Source organism: Bufo gargarizans, chromosome 6, assembly GCF_014858855.1.
Source record: "Bufo gargarizans isolate SCDJY-AF-19 chromosome 6, ASM1485885v1, whole genome shotgun sequence".
NCBI lineage: Eukaryota > Metazoa > Chordata > Amphibia > Anura > Bufonidae > Bufo > Bufo gargarizans.
Window position 1 is genome coordinate 283,806,029 of NC_058085.1, and position 12,574 is coordinate 283,818,602.

Genomic DNA, 12,574 nt, shown 5'->3' on the forward strand with positions numbered 1-12,574 from the left:
TCTGCACCGCATAAAAATAGAACTTGTTCTATTTTTTGTGGTGTGGACGGATCACGGACCCAATTAAGTTGAATGGGTCTGAATCCATCTCGGGAGTCGCACGGATAGTGCCCATGTCTTGGGGACCTCAAATTGCGGTCCCCAATGCATGGAACGGCCGTGTGCATGAGGCCTTAGGCTGTGGCTACACTGCAACTTTTTGTTGTGCGACTAATTTATTTTAACTATTGAACTACAGCTGCAATCCAAATGAATGCATTCAGTTGAATACAATCTTGTGGACTGCAGCTGTCATTCAATAGTTAAAATCAATCAGTCACGCTACAAAAAGTCGCAGTGTAGCCCTAGCCGTACACACTATATTACTATATTATTAATGTATGGGGGTAATACTGATCTTCCTACAGTGGTCTGTTAGTAACAGTACGGTGGAAATATTCAGTCACTATTTAGCTGTATTACTAGTAGTCATGGTGCGGCATTATCTGGATTGGGGGCCATTCAGGTGACGGGTGCTGACCCCCTATCTATGCCCCGCAGCCATGCCACTGATTTTGACACTCAGACTCTGTAGCCGATGACATCACAGATAGTGTTTCTAAGGAAAAAAAGAAACGTTATCGTGCCAGGATTCTAATGGTGACATCACAAAAAGTGTAACCATGCCAATGATGACATCACAAAGGATGGCGTAGCATCAGAGCGGCCATCTTGAATGTAATGGGCTCACACTTTATTAACATACCGTTAATGGAGATGAAACTAGTGGATGGAGTATTAACTGGGGGGTCAGTTATTTTGTGACTTGTACTAGTTTTCCAGCTATAATAAAAGTCACAAACTTTAGCACATGCAGATTGTGTGCAAAAATGTGTGAATTTAAATATAACGCTTTTGAATATTGGTAACGCGCCCCTTCAGGATCCAGCTCTGAGCTTACTCATGCAATTTGATAATTAAGAGAAATAAAACACAATTTTTTTCTTTTAAAAAAACACTATTTTTATTTGTAAAAGGTTTTAGGTTTAAAATGATTCTTTTGCAGCATTGGCTCCGTCTTCAGGATTGGCTGGATTCAGGTCCGCTAACTTGTAGAGAGGAGGTCAGGGGTCGCACCTCTGGCAGATTTTCAGGGACAGAATATTGTCACCAGAGGTTCCTGATGTTATTTTGTAGTCAGATCCTAGAAGAGAAAATACCCAAATAAAAAAACGGTTTACAAAAACACAAGGAGAAGATGGAGGGAAGCGGCCAAACTTACTGGACCTGGTGGTGCTCTGCTCGTCTTCACTGGAATTTCAGATGGTTTGGATGGCAAAAACCATCTATAGATGGTAAGTGGGCCCCAAGGGGTAGATGGTAAGTGGGCCCCAAGGGGTAGATGGTAAGTGGGCCCCAAGGGGTAGATGGTAAGTGGGCCCCAAGGGGTAGATGGTAAGTGGGCCCAAAGGTGTAGATGGTAAGTGGGCCCCAAGCTGCAGATGGTAAATGGCCCCAAGCCGCAGATGGTAAATGGCCCCAAGCCGCAGATGGTAAATGGCCCCAGGCGGCAGATGGTAAATGGGGCCAAGCAGCAGATGTTATATGGTGGCCAAGGGGCAGATGGTATAGTAAGGGCCTACGGCAGATGTTATAGCCGGCGGCAGATGATACAGCTTGGCCGCTTTCTCTTCCGGGTACTTAAGGCCCTGATGTTAGTGGTGTTCCCCGGAAGGTCCTCCATCTCCACATCGTCCGGATATTGGCGAGGGCCAACATCCATTTGCTCATCATCACCGTTATCAGACTTCATATCCACATCATCGGGATACTGTCGAGGGCCGACATCCATTTTCTCTATTGCATTCACCGCAGGAATCGTCTTTGGCACCAACCTCCTCTTCTTCCAGGACTTCCCCATGGTGAGAGACAGCTAGAGATACTGACACTGCTGTCAGGGCGTGACCCCAATTTATGGGATTAGACCACACCCCCTGATTATTATGTCATAAGTAAATGAGTCATGCCCCATTATGACATCACAAGTAAAAAGGTCATGCCAGAGGAGGGGGGGCCAGGGGGACAAGTATCTATTGATGACATCACAAGAAGTGCCTTAGCATGAGAGCGGCCATATTGGATGTACTGAACTCACGTTTTTAATATCACATCATGTACATACATGTTCTTGTCTAAAATTTTCTTCATGTTTTTTCATTCTTTGCACATAGATTTTGGCATGAGGGGTGGGATATATGACCCCAGAGGACTTTGGTCCCTGTAGCAGCCAATCACAGTGCAGATTTAATTTCGTATTCCGCTCTTGGAAAATAAAAGCTGCGCTGTGATTGGTCGCTATGGGCAACAAGGACTGTTTTTCTTTTTGACCATTTCACCACATCTGTCCCATCTCCATCTAAATCTCTCAACCTCTCAGTTTTCACAAATAAAATTGCTTTAGACAAATGAAAGCAGCGCTGTGATTGGTTGCTAGGGACTGTTTTACTGTTAATCTGACCCGATTTGTGAGATGATGGGAGTGATAGATTGTGTATGAGAAATAGATGACGGGAGTGATACATTGTGAGATGGTGGGAGTGATAAATTACATACAAGATGATGGGTGTGACATACATTGTGTGTGAGATGATTACAGATATATAACTATAATGTAACATTTTTACAATAAAACATTTTAAAGATATTTCTCATACAGTGGATTATTGTGTAATATAGAGGACTATACATGGGGTGCAGTGTAATATACAGGACTGTACATGGGGTGCAGTGTAATATACAGGACTATACATGGGGTGCAGTGTAATGTACAGGACTATACATGGGGTGCAGTGTAATATACAGGACTATACATGGGGTGCAGTGTAATATACAGGACTATACATGGGGTGCAGTATAATATACAGGACTGTACATGGGGTGCAGTGTAATATACAGGACTATACATGGGGTGCAGTATAATATACAGGACTGTACATGGGGTGCAGTGTAATGTACAGGACTATACATGGGGTGCAGTGTAATGTACAGGACTATACATGGGGTGCAGTATAATATACAGGACTATACATGGGGTGCAGTGTAATATACAGGACTATACATGGGGTGCAGTGTAATATACAGGACTGTACATGGGGTGCAGTGTAATATACAGGACTGTACATGGGGTGCAGTGTAATATACAGGACTGTACATGGGGTGCAGTGTAATATACAGGACTATACATGGGGTGCAGTGTAATATACAGGACAATACATGGGGTGCAGTGTAATATACAGGACTATACATGCGGTTCAGTATAATATGCAGGACTATACATGGGGGGCAGTATAATATACAGGACTATACATGGGGTGCAGTGTAATATACAGGACTATACATGGGGGGAGTGTAATATACAGGACTGTACATGGGGTGCAGTATAATATACAGGACTATACACGGGGGCAGTATAATATACAGGATTATACATGGGGTGCAGTATACTTGTGTAAATATATCGTTGTTATAGCTGCCCCCCTACTTTTGTCCTGGCCCCCAGTGTGCCCTCCCAAAATTTGAAAGCTAGAGACGCCACTGCTCCTGATGGAGGTGAAGACTTTTATTATTTTAAAATACCTGGGGATTTGTGTCCCTTTCCTCTGCCCTCCTACGGTTGAGTCCAAAGCTGGGCAGAGGTTACCTATGGAGCTGATCTCGTTCCTGTCTGCAGGAGCCTGTATCTCTTCTCACAGCGTCAGTCCCCCTTCCCTGCATTGAGGAAGCTGACCACGCGTCGCAGAGCACACTGCACGCCAACTCCTGGTTGAAGCCTCAGCGCTGCACTCTGCTTCGGACCGGCAGGAGGCGGAAGGGGCGGAGCTTGGACCGGGCGCACACCGTGATGACGTCAGATGCTGCTCTGGGTATTAGAAGCGGCAGGTTTGAATATGCTGTGGCACAACCTGGTCTCCCTCCTAGAGCAGCCAAACTACAGCTGTCTGTCCCTGACGCCCCTGCAGTCCAGATGGAATCTGACGCTCCCTCGGCTACTCCAACCGTGAGTTCCCCTGTGGGAAAAGAGAAAATGATGTATCATATCGACCTACTATATTATCATGTCTACTGATACCTGGTTGCTCCTCTCTTATAGGGAGTAAAAGAGCCCAGAACCAGAACTAAAGTTCATAGGTGTGCGACTTATAGCAAGAGACTTCTGCAGTGTCCCAGGGGGTCAGTAGTGTATGCTGGGCTTTGTAGTGCAGATTAACCCACTAACCTGGGATCCACTGTCGTCTTCAATCGGGGCAAATACTGGAACAGGCAGGTATTTAATGTTCGTGACGCCAGTGTCAATTAAACGGTGACACGCCGTGTAAAGTAATGTAGAAGAATGAAGCAACCACGGGATAGCCAACCAAAACTGGAACTTTACTGAATGTCAGTGATAATCATACATGGACGCAGTTGGAAGCGCAGTTCCATGGAAGACAGTTGTTTTCTATTTGAATACAGTTGGTTCTTAGAAGTACAGACTGGCCGGTTATAGCAATGTTCTTTACAGAGTGTTAATTACAGGAGATGCAGTACAGGCGGCTTGCACACTATTCCTGACTGGTCCTGAAACATGTGACTTATTCTCCAAGGTCTAATGCCCTCTATCTGGCGTATCCTTGAAGCTGTCCTTATCTAGTACCTCCTCTGTTATCTTGAGTACCTCTTGCTTTATCTGATCGGCCTCTGTAGTATTCTGTGTCCCGGCTGGTTGCTTGCTTATGATGTTTCAGCTAAACGGATGATGACTCAGGAGGGGAACCTTTTCCTTGGATCCGGAACCCGGTTACAGGGCTTACTACCCTCTCCTAGTCGGCAGGCTTCAGGCCTGCACTACTCTCACAGGCCCATAGCCTGGCCTTGACTCAGACACAGGATCATCTCTGACTCCTTTTCCCACTGTCTGACCTACTACTACTTCCTGACTGGGCCTTATATAAACTAGGGTTCCCTAGCTCCCTCTAGTGATTCAGAGCTGGAATGACACCCTAGCCGGCCTGCACATGCACATTTCACAGTAACAGGAAGTACATAGCATGACATTAACAAGATATTTTATACCAACCTCCCCATAAATACAGGGGGAACGACAGTACCCAAGTGACCCTTCTGTAGTGACGGGGTATTACTCTCCCGTACACTACACTTCCTGAAAATCATAAAAAGAAACTGCCAAGTTTGCATCAATGATTTTGTAAAAGAGGAGCAACCATCTATACTGATGGAGGTCAAATCCTTAATTCAGAACGAAATAAAGTCCTCCCTGGCCTCTCTCAGATCTGTCCCTCCTACACCTGAGTCAGAGGATATGGACGAGGAGGCCTCCACCTCTAGACAGAACGTTGATATTGACGCTCTATCAGAGGGAGAAATTGTGGAGGATAGTAAAAAATATTTTTTCTCTTCCGAGGACATGGAGGAATTATTGGGCGCTGTCAGAGCAACCACGGGCATTGAGGAGGTGAAAAAAACACAATCTGTCCTGGATAAGATGTTTGGGGGACTCGGAGCCAAAAAACTAAAAGTATTTCCAATGAACGAAAACATAAAAGATATGATCCTGGATGAGTGGACGGATCCTGAGAGAAGACTGGGGGTATCCAGGGAATTCAGGAATAGGCTGCTGTTCGATCCAGCGAACGTTAAATTGTTTAATGAAACCCCAAGAATTCACATCTAGGTAGTCAAAAAGACCTCCCTCCCATTCGAGGACTCATCACAACTACAGGACCCAATGGAGAGGAAGGCCGACTCACTTCTAAAAGAATTCCTGGGAGGCGTTTGTTTGGTATTAAAACCAACATAGCTGCGACGTCGGTTGCTAGGTCCATGTGTTTCTGGCTCAATGAGTTGGAAAATCATATTAAAAACAAAACCCCAAGAGAGGAAATTTTAAATTCTATTCCACTCCTTAGATCAGCCACTGCCTTCTTGGCCGAGGCCTCAGCGGAGTCAGTGAGGTTTGCTGCCAAGGATGCTGCTCTCGCCAATTCATCTAGAAGGGCATTGTGGATGAAAGCATGGGGAGGGGATAGAACATCAAAAGCCAAGCTATGTTCTATAGTTTTTTCTGGGGAATACGTTTTTGGACCCATGTTAGACTCCATTCTTGAGAAGGCTGCAGATAAAAAGAAAGGGTTTCCGGAGGAAAGTAAAAATAAGCCCTTTCGTTCCTTCAATTCCCAGACTAGACCCTATAGGGGTAAAGGGAAGTCGGGTAGGTGGAGTTACCAGAAAGGGGGGAAAGGAAGAGGTTTCCTTCTCAACCCCCAGAATAAACAGTCAGATAAACAATGACGCCAGAGTAGGGGGAAGACTGAGGAATTTTCTGTCCCGGTGGCAATCCGTCACCAGAAATCCGTGGGCCTTAGACATCCTACGAAATGGCTACCAGATAGTTTTTCTCAGCCTCTCCAAAAAAGTTCAAAATAACATCACACAGCCCAAAAACTCTAGAAAAAATCTAGCAGGGGGTCCTTCAACTTATAGATTCAGGAGTGGTAGCAGAAGTCCCCAGTATGGAAAGAGGAAGGGGTTCCTCTTCCAATTTATTTCTGGTTCAGAAACCAGACGGACTAAACAAAGCTGTCACATACAGAAAGTTCAGGATGGAATCCATAACATCCATCATTCCTTTGATCAAAGCTGGAGATTTCATGACGTCCATAGACTTAAAGGCTGCTTACTATCACGTCCCCGTAAACAAAACATCTCAGAAATACCTCAGATTCGCCCTAGTGGACAACTTGGGAGAAGTAAAACACTTCCAGTTCACCGTATTATCCTTTGGAATTTCCTCTGCCCCAAGGGTATTCACGAAGCTCATAGTGGAAATGATATCCCCCCTGAGAGCAGAAGGAATAAAAATATTTCCGTACTTGGACGATTTCCTAGTTCTAGGATCCTCGGAACTGGAAACAACCAGCCTTACCTAATATGCAGGTTCTCGGACCTAGGCTGGATAATAAACCTAAAGAAATCATGCATAATTCCATAAACCAGAATGAAATTTTTGGGAGTGATCCTGAACTCAGTTTCCCAAATTACATCCCTCCCTCAGGAGAAAATAAAATCCTTTTATAGACAAAACAAGGAAGTTCCAGAGTCAGTCTCAGTGCTCCATACGCAGTGCCATGAGCCTCTTGGGAATGATGACTTCCTGTATAACGGCAGTATCTTGGTCCCAGGCTCATACCAGAATAGTCCAGTCGTGGATCCTGAAGAATTGGGACAAGAGGCAGTGCTCTCTAGAAAAAAGAATCTCCATCCCAAACCATGTAAGATCAGATTTAAACTGGTGGACAGAAAACAGAAACTTGCTGAGAGGTGTACCCTGGATAAAGAATCCAGAAATACTAATATATACAGATGCAAGCGGCACAGGATGGGGAGCAAAGATAGGCTCGCTAAGCTACCAGGGCACTTGGTCAGACATCATAAGAACAAAGTCATCGAACCACAGAGAACTGAGAGCGATCTGGGAGGTTCTAAAGGCCTCCCACGACAAGATATCTGGAAATCACCTGAAAATCCGTTCAGACAATGTAACAGCAGTCGCATATTTGAAGCATCAGGGGGGCACAAGATCCCCAAGCTTAAAAAATCTGGCGGAAAAAATATTCTTCTGGGCAGATAGAAATGTTCCCTCCATCACAGCTATCCATTTAAAGGGTACAGAAAATATACAGGCATACTTCCTCAGCAGGATGACCATAGATCCAGGTGAATGGGCCCTAGAGGTATTCCATCAGATCACCAGGAGATGGGGGACCCCCCAGATAGACCTGTTTGCGTCAAGGAAAAAACGCAAAAGTCCATCCTTTCTGCTCTCTAAACCCCAGGGACAACCCTTGGGCAGTGGACGCATTCTCAATCAGGTGGACTTGGGGTCTAGCCTATGCCTTTTTACCTTGGCCGCTAATACCCAGAGTGCTGCAAAAGATAAGGTCAGACCCAGTAACAGTAATACTGGTTGTTCCATACTGGACAAAAAGAAATTGGTTCCCAGTACTAAGGGTACTAGCTCTGGAAGAACCCTGGAGAATTCCCCCACAGGAGAACATAATTTCTCAGGGCCCAATCCTTCATCAGAATCCAGGACTGTTCAAATTATCAGCCTGGATCCTGAGCGCGAGGTCTTAAAAAGCAGGGGGCTATCTGAGAAGGTTATAAGTACCCTCAAAAACAGCAGGTCACCTCTGCGATCTATCTTAAAATCTGGAAGAAATACTGTAGCTGGCTAGGCCAGAACCCTCCGGTAGACTCTACCCCAAATATTGAGAAAGTACTGGATTTTCTTCAAAGAGTTTTAGATCTGGGCCTGAGACCAAGTACTCTTAAAGTACAGGTCTCTGCCTTGGGGGCTTGCTATGATACAGACCTAGCCAGTCATAGGTGGATAAGGAGGTTTATAAGAGTTGCCTCCAGGTTAAGACCATCCTTAACCTCTAGGATGCCTCAATGGGACTTGAACTTGGTCCTGAGAGATCTTACAAGGTCACCATTTTTTCCTATTCAGGATATTTCACTCAAACACTTGATTAAAAGCGGCCTTCCTAGTAGCCATAACTTCAGCCAGACGATTGGGCGAAATCCAGGCACTGTCCTGCCGGGAACCATACCTCACTATCTTTCCAGACAGAATAGTATTACGTTTGGATCCGGGTTTCCTGCCAAAGGTTGTGTCGGACTGTGGCAAAACCAACCTCGCCACTGGGTTTTGGAGGGCCTGGTTGCCAGCCTCTTGCCCCATGATTATGGCCCATACTAACTTTGAAGGAGAAGACAGACCGGCCGCACAGCTTAAAGTATAACGGTCATATTATTATTTTATTTTTATTGGATTGTGGTGATTAATATCTCCTTGGTGGCCCTAATTCAACTTTTCACTGTGTACTCAATTACCCCTTAATTCCACAGTTTTGTTCCCGGTACTGCCTACTTTTACCTGTGTGCAAGGTCACATTAGTGACAGCCAGGGACTGTAAGTAAATGATTAAAATGATTAAAGCCAGGTCCTCCCCAGCAGCTGATAACAGTGCCTGAGCTGTGTGCACTTCTCCCTGTCCCTGCACTTGGCAGACGCTCCCTCACTCAGCAGACTGGGACAATGCAGAGTGGAAGCAGCGCAGAGCAGGGAAGGGAGATCTGCCGTCTGCTCAGTGTATAAATGAAAGCAACATGTGGTAAGAGGACCCCCTTTGTGCTGCAGGAGATTAACCCTTTAGGGGGAGGGCTCTGGTTACTGACACTTTTGGGGGGCTATTGTTACTGGCTAGTGAGGGCAGGCGGGATTAGCCTCAGGGTGAGGGCAGTAGCGGCCATCTTAACTGAATAGTGAAATTGCAGTTTTATGCAGACTGGTTGTTAAGGGCTGAATCTTATTAAATATGGGGTAAGTCAGTCTAATAGTAACTGATTCTGGAATATCATGTTATTAGTAACTACATATATGAAAATTGAAATTAGGGTCTAAGTGTGACAGTTATCCTTTAAATCTGTGGAACTGTTTTGGGCAGGAAAGCCATGCTTGCGGCCGGCCAAATGTGACTTCCATGGAATTCGGGAACCCCTGCTCGGATCTGGGTGATTTTTTGATATGTTGTTCACCCAGATCAGAGCTATCCATGCATGTATACATTATGGGGATGTGTGGGGTTTTGAGGTGTTTTCTGTGTGTTGGGAAAAATGTGTGTGTTCTCTCTGTGAGTGATTAAGTTAGCCCATTATGCTTGGTAATTGTATTTTGTTGATTGCGTCTCAGACAATGCCAGTGTGTTAGGTAATTGTGTCAAAGACCATGCTTATTGTATTTTGTTGATTGCGTTACAGACAGAGGGAAGGGGGTTTTGTGTACAATTGCTGGGAAGGTTTTAATACTGAAAATGCATGCGATTGGCTAAAATATAAACTGTCACAGTCTTCTACAAGGGCCCCAGGGGTAGTGTCCCTTCAGGGGCAGACTGGGCCAGGGGGCAGGAGGGCAATTGCCCCCCAGGCCTCTCTGTTAGCTCATTGTCCCAGCCGGCTGGGCCGGAATGACATGTGCAGCCTGCAGAGGGAGACGGGGAGAGGGGGAGTCGTGCGGCCGGCAGCCTATCAGAGAAGCCGCCGGACCGGCGCAGGCGACGCGATGACGTAATCGCGCCGCCTGACTGAACCACTGCGCGGCCGTAAAGTAAGGACATCGACAGCAGCGCTGGAGGCGGGACGGGAGTATTTCAGTGAAGGTGCTGGAGGTAGGAGGTAAGTATAAGTCTGACTGGCTTTTTTTTCTTCTTCTTCTCCTCATTTCTGTCACTGATAGGGGGCCCTATCTGGCTACTGGCACATTATGGGGGGGCCCTATCTGGCTACTGGCACTTTATGGGGGGGGGCCCTATCTGGCTACTGGCACATTATAGGCGGGGCCCCTATCTGGCTACTGGCACATTATAGGGGGGTCCCTATCTGGCTACTGGCACATTATAGGGGGGGCCCCTATCTGGCTACTGGCACATTATAGGCGGGGCCCCTATCTGGCTACTGGCACATTATAGGGGGGCCCCTATCTGGCTACTGGCACATTATAGGGGGGCCCTCTCTGGCTACTGGAACATTATAGTGGGGGGCCTATGGGCTACTGGCACATTATAGGGGGGGGGCTATGAATACTGGCACATTATAGGGGGCCCTATATGGCTACTGGCACATTATAGGGGGGCCCTATATGGCTACTGGCACATTATGGGGGGATATGGCTACTGGCACATTATATAGGGGGGGCTATGGGTACTGGCACATTATAGGGGGGCCTATGGCTACTGGCACATTATATGGGGGGTGGCTATGGGTACTGGCACATTATATGGGGGGGCTATGGCTACTGGCACATTATACGGGGGCCTATGGCTACTGGCACATTATAGGGGGGCCTATGGCTACTGGCAGATAATAGGGGGGCCTATTGGCTACTGGCACATTATAGGGGGCACTATGGGGACATTGGCTCAACTGGGGACATTACAAGGGTGTATTTTTGGCATTGTCTATTATAAGGAGAATTATTACTACTGGGAAGGGGGCATTATGGTGGGCTTTATTACTCCCCCATGGTATGACCCCCTAGTAGCAGCACCAGCCTCTCCCTGCTCTGCTATCCCTCTGCCCCTTCTCCAAATCCTTATTATGATATTTTTCTCATTAGGATAAAACACAACATCAGCTCCGCCGATACCCCGGCCAAATTGTGGAGGTGTCCGAGATCCCCAAGGGTCAAGCCAAGTAATTGTAAGTTTTCATATGAAATATGTTTGTTATACACACATAGCATATACCGTGCCCCACAATATACAGTTTCTTCTGCAAAAGTCATCAGGTGTCATTGGGGGGGGGGGGGGGGGGGGCACAGAGCAGCGCCTAGCGGGGAGGAGAGAATACACGGATACAACACTGTATCAGCCAGAAAATGGCATTCGACATTATACCAAAAATGGCATTTTCGGCTGATATGTTTCGGCGGCTGATATATCGGAGCATCCTTAGTATATTTTGTTTTCCTGTGTTATAATTTACATGGCTGACGAAAGTGTCAGGGGGGTGGGGGGGGGGGCGGAGGAGGCAGGGGAAATGGGTAAGCAGGAGGGGGGCTCAGTGGGCCTCTGGGTGTTACTTGCCCCCTGGGCCAAAAGTTGCCAGTCAGCCCCTGTGTCCCTTGCTAGGAGACCTGCATAAAAGGCTGAAAAATAACCCATTAAAGAGTTCCTGTTTTACATTCAACATAGAGCCTCGTCTCATGTGTGTGAGGATTGCTATACGTGTATACTCCCATGGCTATTACGTCTAGCTCTTGTAAGAGCTGTTCCTGGCTCCTGTGGTGGTTTTGGTGTAGAGCGGAGTGCTTGGAGTCCTCGGGAAGCACAAGGAGCATCCATCAACGGAGGTACCCGGTCGGGGTGCCAGGAGATCCGTTGCACGGACTTTCACAGAGATCAGGAAATTATCCTTCCATCTTTTCCCAAAGATTGTCCATCACACGATCAGTTCCAGCTCCTGGATGTTCGGGATACTATCATACAGTACCTAGCTTCAACAAAGGAATTTAGAAAGGATGATAATCTTCTTGTTCAATACGCAGGTCCAAACAAGGGGGAAAAAAGGCATCCAAAGCCTCCATTGGACGATGGATTAGATCTACCATTGCCTGTTGCTATCAAAAATCGGGTCTAAACAGCACCACAAATATAAAAGCCCACTCTACAAGAGCTATGGCTTCTTCGTGGGCAGAAAAAGGGGGTGTCTCCTTAGACAAAATTTGTAGAGCGGCCACCTGGTCAAGTATAAATACTTTTATCAAACATTACCGCATTAATGTTTCGGCTTCTGCGGACTTGGCCTTCGGGCAGAAGGTTCTGAAAGCAGTTCCCCACCCTATTTAGTAATCTGGTAGCTCTCATAGTAGAGACGTCATGGTGGACGAAATGGAAAAACCGTAATTGGACTTACCGGTAATTCTGTTTCCTTGAGTCCATCATGACGGCCCAGTTATTTTTTTTCCCTGAAATGT